Source organism: Mirounga angustirostris, unplaced genomic scaffold (assembly GCF_029215605.1).
Source record: "Mirounga angustirostris isolate CCGP_5_RB_7025 unplaced genomic scaffold, mMirAng1.0.hap1 SCAF_8, whole genome shotgun sequence".
In the NCBI taxonomy this organism is placed as follows: Eukaryota; Metazoa; Chordata; class Mammalia; order Carnivora; family Phocidae; genus Mirounga; species Mirounga angustirostris.
Window position 1 is genome coordinate 123,603,623 of NW_026991716.1, and position 8,607 is coordinate 123,612,229.

An 8,607-nucleotide genomic window follows, 5' to 3' on the forward strand; every position below is an offset into this window, starting at 1 on the left:
TATTTGGTTATTCCCCCAATGGGCTATAAGGCCATAAAGGGCAGAAAATGTTGTTCTTGTTGTTTTCTTTCATCTTTTCCTCCAGAACCTAGCATAGTCTCTGGCATTCCTGCACACTCTGTAAATGTTTATTGAGAAAATGTCATACAGGCCTTTTAGCATCATGCTCAGTCTCCCCCGATGAGGCTTCAGCTTGTCTAGATTCGTTTTTACAGTTCCCTATGATTGGGCAAGAGTAACAACAGAGCGGTTTAGCCAGCGTCTTATCTTAATAGCGTTGTCCGAGCTCCATTAACTCTTTTTGGCAGTTCATTATACCATATACTGAAACTTGCACATCATGTTTATCTGACCAGTGTGTGGTTTAGCTAAGATTCAAAGTTGTTATTATTTTGTTCTTTTGTATACAAAATGTAGGATCCTTAGGTGTATTCTTAGTGAATTCCATCTTGTTAAACTCAATTTGAATACAGCATGGGCTCTGGGGAAGCCACAGTACACAGAAAGATTTTAAGGGTCATTAAATTGATCTACTGGAATTTAATAAAATGATTGATCTATAAAACTAATTTGAATTGAGGTGCCTGACTTGAAGCTTCTTTGGAGGCTCCCGCTGTGAGTAAAGTCAGTAACAAAATAACTGATTTTTCAGAGCAGTAAATTTTGACCACCTTGTAACCATGTGGGGAGAGGAGAGTTGGTTCCTAAGGTCAAGACAGGTATTTAGATAAAAATGACCTATGTGGTAGCAGAAGGGAAGAGCGGGGCAGCGGTATTGGCCTCTGAAGATTATCACCATATCCAGGGATGGAGAAATAGGAAATTAATGCAATACGTATATTGGAGAGAGAGTTCTCAGACAAGGGATCTGGTGAGGAAAAGGGTTATAAGATGATACTGGCAACAGGTGGATGGTAGCTTGGGGACAGAACTCACCTGTGAAGAGTAGGTGTTGCTGTTTCCCAGTTTGACTGGATTCTAGATATCTAGAGATCCTGAGGGGTCATCGTGTTGGTCACATTTAGATAAAGTGGGAAAAGAAACTTTCCTGGGAATCCAGAATCGTTGTCCCAAATCCTTACATCCACACCAGATCATGAAGACAGCAAGAATCCTCATCTCATCTGCATGCTCCTTTATCTGAGTCATGTTAAAAAGTGAAGAAAGAACAGCAAGGAAAGACTGTGGCAACCCACCAGGAAATTTTCAACTCAAAATTTTTTCTTTTTTTTTTTTTTCTATTTGAATCTGAAGCTAAACTATCAAATTTGGCCCCAAACTGCCTGATCCTTTAGAAATACTGGTTAACTTCCGTGATCCCATTTAAGGTTAAGATGGGGTTTCTCCGGGACCGAGTGTCCACTCAGCCCTGAGTTTCCTGTCAAAACCTTCTCTCTCCTCCCAGTCCACTCATGCATCAACTCTGCCTTACATCACAGAACTGACCATCCTCTCTGTACGAGCCTCTACCCCACATGTGCCTCTATGACAGCATCCATTGTCCTGTACTTGCAGTATGTTGTTGCATTTGTCTGGAACTGTTGAATTTGTTCTTCAACAGCAGGCTCATGCTCTTAGCTTCCTTGCACAGTCCCATCTTCTGGATCAGTGCCTGGCACATAGTAGGTCTCAGAAAATGTTTTTGAAAGGATGAATGAATAATGGTGGAGTGAATGCCTTTCTATCCTATTTCCTTACTCTCCCAGTCTGGTAACACCTCCTGAAAAGGAAATAAGATCATTTTCTCTAAGTGAACTGAAGCTGGCACATATGATCATCATTAACTTCTCTCTGTTTCCTACCCGAGCCCTTCAGTGACCCATTTTAGAACTTCACAGCATCCTTGTCAAGCTCACTGGCTTATAATTTTCAAAATCAATCTTCCCCTTTTCCAGAGCAGAACTGTATCTGCTGGCCTTCAAGTGTGCAGCATGAGAACTTGCCCAGGCTTGCACAGCTAGCCAGCCCCTACCTGGGGGTGGGATGCTGAGCTGACCGACCCCATCACACTTATCACACCCAGGGCCTCTCTTCTTGGAGCTTTGTTAACATCTAGTGAATAGATGCCTTTCACCATGAGTCGTCATTATATTTCACAAACATATCTCACCAAGACACTAAAAAACATTCCTGGCATTTCTGATGATTTTCCTTTTCATCTAAGCAAGGGTGACTTTTTCCGATTGTTTTACCAGAGAATGAGCTTGCCCTTAATGATCTAATTGAGATACGTTTTAACCTAGTTGTAAGGATTAGCCCTGGTGGGTGGAAATGTTTCCCCTTAAGGCAACCCCTTTCATCCGTATCAAATATGTTCTTTCATGTGACCTGGTAATATATCAAATTATCTTATATGTCCAAGTGCTAGTCTTCACATGGCTACTGTCTATATGCGTTAGGATAAAAAGACTGATGTTAGTAAACATCCCTTTCTATGCTCTGCCCTGCTGCCACACACACAATAGAGGGTCTTTTTTGTTCCATGCTCTTTCTCACACCGGGTTAACCCCAAAAGGCACTCTGTGTCTATAGGCAGCTCTTCTAAGCGATAAAGACATGTGAGCCACCTCGAAGGGGCCACTGAACCAGATGACCTCTCGAGTTTTCTCTGGTTTTATCATTCTGTGGAAGGGGTTTAGTGTAAGTGATTTAAGAGGTTAGTCAGAATAGAATGCTCTGTTCAATGGTCTTTTTAAATTTCTCTCCTGAATTCCACAAGTGGGGAACTTACAGCTTCTTGCAGGAGCTCCTGAGATTGGCTATGGAAGTACATACCATGGTACCTGCCACATGATAGGCTCCATGAATAGAAGTCCCCTCAAAGAGGTTAGGATAGGAATCTTATGGCAAAGATAAGATGAAATTCCCGTGTAGCTAGTGATGTTCACCTATTAGCATATAGTAGGTAAGAAGCTAACGTCAAACTCTGTCTACAGCTTCAAGGAGAGATGCTCAGGTGGAAATCTTGTATTTTTAGCAACAGCACATTTGTATATACTCCTAACATAAAAAGTTAATGAAATTCCTTTAAAGTTTATGTAACGGGTACGATATTTATCCTTGGACATAGAATTCAAATCTCCCTTAATTTACTTTTAAGCATTTCTCCTCGCTCGCACCTATTGCAAAGCACTTTGCTTAAACTCAGAATTTGACTGCTAATATTCACACATATGGCAAATATGAACTAATCAGATCACAGCTATTTTGCCGCATTCCATGGTGTCTCATTTATTTGTTTAATTTGCAGCTATAGCAACTAGATTCCACCACTTTCGGCTTTTCCTCAGACCTACGGTCTGATCAGCTTGGTTGAAGTTTGGCACTCGGCAGCATGCTCAATTGAAGACATATGTGCAGACTCACTTACCACATTTTTTAACCTGATTTTCACACTGGGTAGATATTAATATTTGCATAAAAATATGAACAGCAACCTTCTGCAAGGATAGGAGGCCATTAAAAGATGTTGTGACCTTCTCTTCTGTAACATTTCAAATCTGAAAGTTTTCTTGGCATGCTTTTCAAAAGCCCATCTGACTTTGAAGCAGGCTGCCTCACCACAGAAGGCTCCCTCCAGCAATGACTAATGGGTTGACCTGGTGCCATGCGAGTGATGTTCCACGCATGCTGGTCTGCATAAGACAAGCATTTGGAAATGACCTTGAAAGGGAGTTTTGCCAAGTTCATGAAATATGGGCCTTCAAGGAGTTGCCATTTCACAAGCGATTTCCAGAAGGGTATCGACAGCATTGTCGAAACTTGGCTCCTTAATTTGGTGTTGCTTTACCAAGAGTGTTTAACACACACAAAGAATGATGCTCCCTCTTGGTTTTATGAGTTGCACTTTGTAACAAGTTGGAAAAATCAGGTAATGGTGAAAATTGGCATCCCAGTGTTGTTTCTCTTAAGTGTTTTTGTTTCAAACATTCGCTGGAGGAAAGGAGGATGCTCAAAGAGTCCAAATGTAAATAAGGACATGGGAGTTTAAAATGAAGGGTAAGCTGAGGGGCGCCTGGGTGGCTCAGTCAGTTAAGTGTCCAGGCACTTGATTTCGTCTCAGGTCATGATCTCAGGGTCGTGAGATCGAGCCCCGCATCGGGCTTCGTGCTCATTGGGGAGTCGCTTGAGATTCTCTCCCTCCCCCTCTCTGCCCCTCCCCACCCCCTCTAAAATAAATAAGTAAATCTTTAAAAAAAAAATGAAGGGTAAGCTGCAAATGGAAGTGAAGATAGTGTTAGTGGGTAAAGAAAACGTGGTAAGAAGAGGTACCCCTTTGTATGCCAATTAATATTAACTGCCCAGTTGATGTGATTCCTCATCAGCAGATTTAGGCTCTAGGAAGAGAACATTCCTTCATCTTGGTGGGCACACCCATGTAGTAGTCTATTGTCGTTGTTTAAAAATGTTCATCGACGCTGACATCAGATTTGCTATATGGCTTTCCATTTTAGTGACTGATATATTTCTTTTGGTGCGCAGTGTCTTTTTTTGATTGCACTCCTCATGCTGGTGAAGTTGGCTGACATTTCAGAATCTGGATAACGAAGCTGTGCTTTAACCTTATTTGGAAGTCAGAGATCAGGCTCCTAGATTCCTATGATTTGGAAAGGTCGCCCTCAGGTTCCCTTCCTGTGACTTCACCTCTGCAGGCATGGGTAGCAGAGACAGTCCAAGCTCAGGGTGGGCTCTTGGAAGAACAGTGGGGAACAAGTTGTATTTTCTTAATTCATTTTTAATTTATTAACTTTATTCCTCATTTGCTCTCAGGTCGCTCTCAGATTTTTTATACAGAATTAGATTAGATATTTCTTTAAAAAACAAAAACAAAAAGATTCAGCCTCTCTAGAACCCTCTGATGAGACTTTTAAAGACCTCTGGCCATTCTTATTTTTCAAATGCTGATATTCCTCCCTAAGTAATCCTGGGAAACAAACATCTATAAGATCAGGGCAACAGACTGTCAACGGCAACTTCCCAGAACATTCCTTTTTTACTTCATCTGGGATTTTTTTCAATAAGTAATTTGATATTTCTGTAAGTTTAAACTGGAATCACTAAAGTGAAGGCATTTTTCCCTTATAAGCTCAAGCCTTCCAGACTCATCATTTTGTAGCGTTACATAAGTAAGCCATGCAGTTAAGCTAAAAGTCTAAATTACAGAATAAAGTTGTTGTAAAACTGTTCACATTTTATGCAGCAACTTACATTAAAACCTGTAACATATTTGCAAAACAGGTTTTGTATGCAACAATTTATATTGAAATCCAGCTTGGTGATTTTTCATTAGGTTTTGCTGAGGGTTATATGCTAAATTATTCACTTGTGAATTTTTTCCCCCAATTGCTTGTGTGTGGTAAGTTTGCTTGAAAAATTCTGACGTAGGAAACTCAGAAAGATGCCATTATCTTGCCCTATTTTCTTTATCTATCTGTATTTAGGTGATTTGCTTTAAATTGCAATACCAGAGCTTTTTTTTCACTTTTAAATGTTTTTATTAGAGAACACATTTTCCCAAATAATCCTCATCCCTAGTTTAGAGCCCCATCATACTAATATGACTGATTTTTAATGTATTTCCTAAAACACTTATCCACTGCTTAAATAAAGAAGGAATGAAAAAAGAGAGAGAGACTGAAGAAGGGTGAGAAAAAGAGGCAAATGCAGGAGAGAGCATCAACCGTAAGGAACACCAGCATTTCTGGTACTTAATATCATAGACCACAGCTCACAGGAACCAAGAGACAGAATGAAAAAAGAAGGCCCAGGCCAATGAGCTTCTGATACCCTGAGAATCCTTGTGTCCTTGCATCCCACTGACTTCGGCACTTAGCACTGCCTTTCTCTTCCTGATGATATTTTTCTTTTATATTTTCAGTAAACATTTTAGATACAAAGAGGTAGGGAGCTTATCATTATTCAATACCGTCAGGCAATATCTTCACCTTTAAACTATATTCACAGTCTCACCATCCTATTTTTTAGAAGAATCATATGAGATTATTTATGTTTATGTGAACAGAATGTAAAGTATTTTCTTATTAAAAAAAAACCTTCATTCTGCATCCCTGCACAGCTCCTTCCAATTGAACAAGGAGTCTTCTTTACAAAGAAGGTCCCCAAGTAGGGACCTTCTCAACCTTTATTCTAGCATAATGGCACTTTGCCCTCTGCTTCCTTGTCTCATTGTTGTAAAATATCTGTCAAACATTGTCTGTGTACCTTTTTATATATTTAACTAGCACACATGGTTGAAAGAAATATGATCCTGTATTAGTCAGGGTTCTCCAGAGAAACAGAATCAGTAGGCTGTGTGTGTGTGTGTGTGTGTGTAAGCGTGCGTGCACGCTCTTGCATGGCTGTACATGCATATACGGAATTGGCTCACGTGATTATGGAGCCTGAGACGTCCTGAGATCTGCAGTCGACAAGCTGGAGACCCAGCAGAGCCGATGGTACGGTTTCAGTCCAGGTCCAAAAGCCTGAGAAGCAGGAAAGCTGATGGCAGAGATTCTAGTCCTAGTCTGAGTCCAGAGACAGGAGAAGACCCATGTCCCAGATTGAAGACAATCAGGTGGACAGAGTAGATTCTCCCTTCTTCATCCTGTGATTCTATATAGGCCGTCAGTGAATTGGATAACGCCCACCCCCATTGGGGAGGCCAATCTGCTTTACTCAGCCTACTGACTCAAGTGTTAATCTCACCCAGAAACACCCTCACAGACATAATGTCTAACCAAATACCTGGGTACCCTGTGGCCCAGTCGGGTAGACGCATAAAATTGACTTTGACAGATCCCCATCAAAAACTCCTCTCTTCCTTTGAAAATCAACTCCATTTGTTAGAGGTCTGAATAATGCTGTTCTGTTTCCATTAAAGTTACACTAAGGTTGGTCAAGACTGGTTGGCCCAAGTCTCATGCTCAGAGGTTCTGATGGACTCTCTCTTGGATGGGACCCTTGCACCGTCTGTATTCTTCGTAATGCTTCCCCACGTGGTTGGGGAAGCACAGCCAAGTTTGAGAATCCTTGCATTCATTGGTCCGTAGGCTTCCTTGGGGTTCAATGAAACTGGTTAATGAAAGAACACAGAGAGAAATCACCCTGGTGGTGCCTGGAGCTGAGCTAAGTGGAGGAGTGGAAAGGAGACAGACCCCAGCCAACGTACATAACCAGGCTGACTTAATCATTACAGGGCTGGTTACAAGGTGGCATCTCTGCCTCTTTTTCGACTGGGATAAAATACTGTTGCCATCCCAAGATTCTAGGGAAAAGAATCAATATTAACATTTCTTAAAAGATTAAAAGCATAATACATGTGTCAATTATCATTAATCCTTGAAAATATTTATGGAGTTAAATGGTCTGTAACTAATTAGAGGTGGCAGTTAACAGGGGATATGGGTTTCCTCTGAGTTATATGAAACAAAATATAAATCTTTTTATATAACTCTATTTCCTACAGAAAGGATTTTTGCTTATCAGTGGGATTTTTAAAGTTTTATTTTATTTTCTTGGATTTCATTCCTTTTCCACAAATTCTATAAGCAGAATTACAATGAGGTGAGTCACAGCCTTAACATTTTTTTGGAGCTTCTTCTGCCAATGCAGCTTGGAATACAGGGGATTTTTTTTTTTTAACTGTGTTTGGGAAACATGGGGAGGAGAGGGTGAAAGAAGGGAGAGAGGGAGGAAAGAAGGAAGGAAAAAAGGAGGCTTTAGATTTTACTGTAGATTACATTTTTTTTTAATTGATGATATTATAAAGGTAAAACTTCCATAGTATTTCATCAGGGTGTTATAGACAGTCCTGAAGTACAAACGGTTTGGGTTTTAGAAGTTCATTCATGAGCTAGTCATTTGGAACTGAGAACACATTTTACCACAAAAAAATTTGTTATATAAGTGGTAATTAATTTTCGAAGCTAGCTCATAATCTGCCCTCATTCTGTTTTGAAACTGAATGGTTGTGCATTTACAGTGATAAATAGACTCTGTTGTTGAAAATTTGTAGATTAAGAAGTACGTATAAAAGCAATAAAATCCATTTTGAGTCACTTCAAACTTTTCACTTGAACGCGGGTGCTGGAGGGAGAACAGATTTCACCTGAGGCACCTACGGATGTTCAGAACATCCGATGCTGCTACCTGAGAGCACTGTTCCAAAGAGCAGCAACCATTCTCTCTGGAGAGTCTCTGAAGGCACACGTATGCTTCAAGGTGGTCACCGAAGAGCAACACGCTTAGACCACATTAGTCAGTCCTCAGTGGAAAATGTCTTCTTTCCTTCCTACCACAAATGCTGATGGAACATGTACTATATGTGATACACTCCTTACCACTCAACACTAGGAGGAAACAGGAAGAACCCCTCTCCTTGTGGAGCTTTTAGCTAGTGGGGGAGGGAATGAAATAATTGTACAAGTGGATGACCTATGATTCATCCATCTTTATGAAATACAACAGTGTGAATATTAAAGCCCATACATCTGTACAAGGAATCATGAAGATCTATATAGGATTCACCTGGGGATGGGAAGGCAAAATCTTGGTTAAATATGTGCCGTGGACCAGCCACTTACTCCTGCTCTCTCATTTTACCTTCAG

The 8,607-nt window shown here is 40.6% G+C and overlaps 1 protein-coding gene across 12 annotated transcripts in view; it reads left to right on the forward strand.

Annotated features, from left to right (window-relative positions):
* AIG1 (androgen induced 1) overlaps positions 1–8,607 on the forward strand; it is a 301,519-nt gene that overhangs the window by 89,531 nt on the left and 203,381 nt on the right. The gene's annotated exons all lie outside the window — the stretch shown is intronic.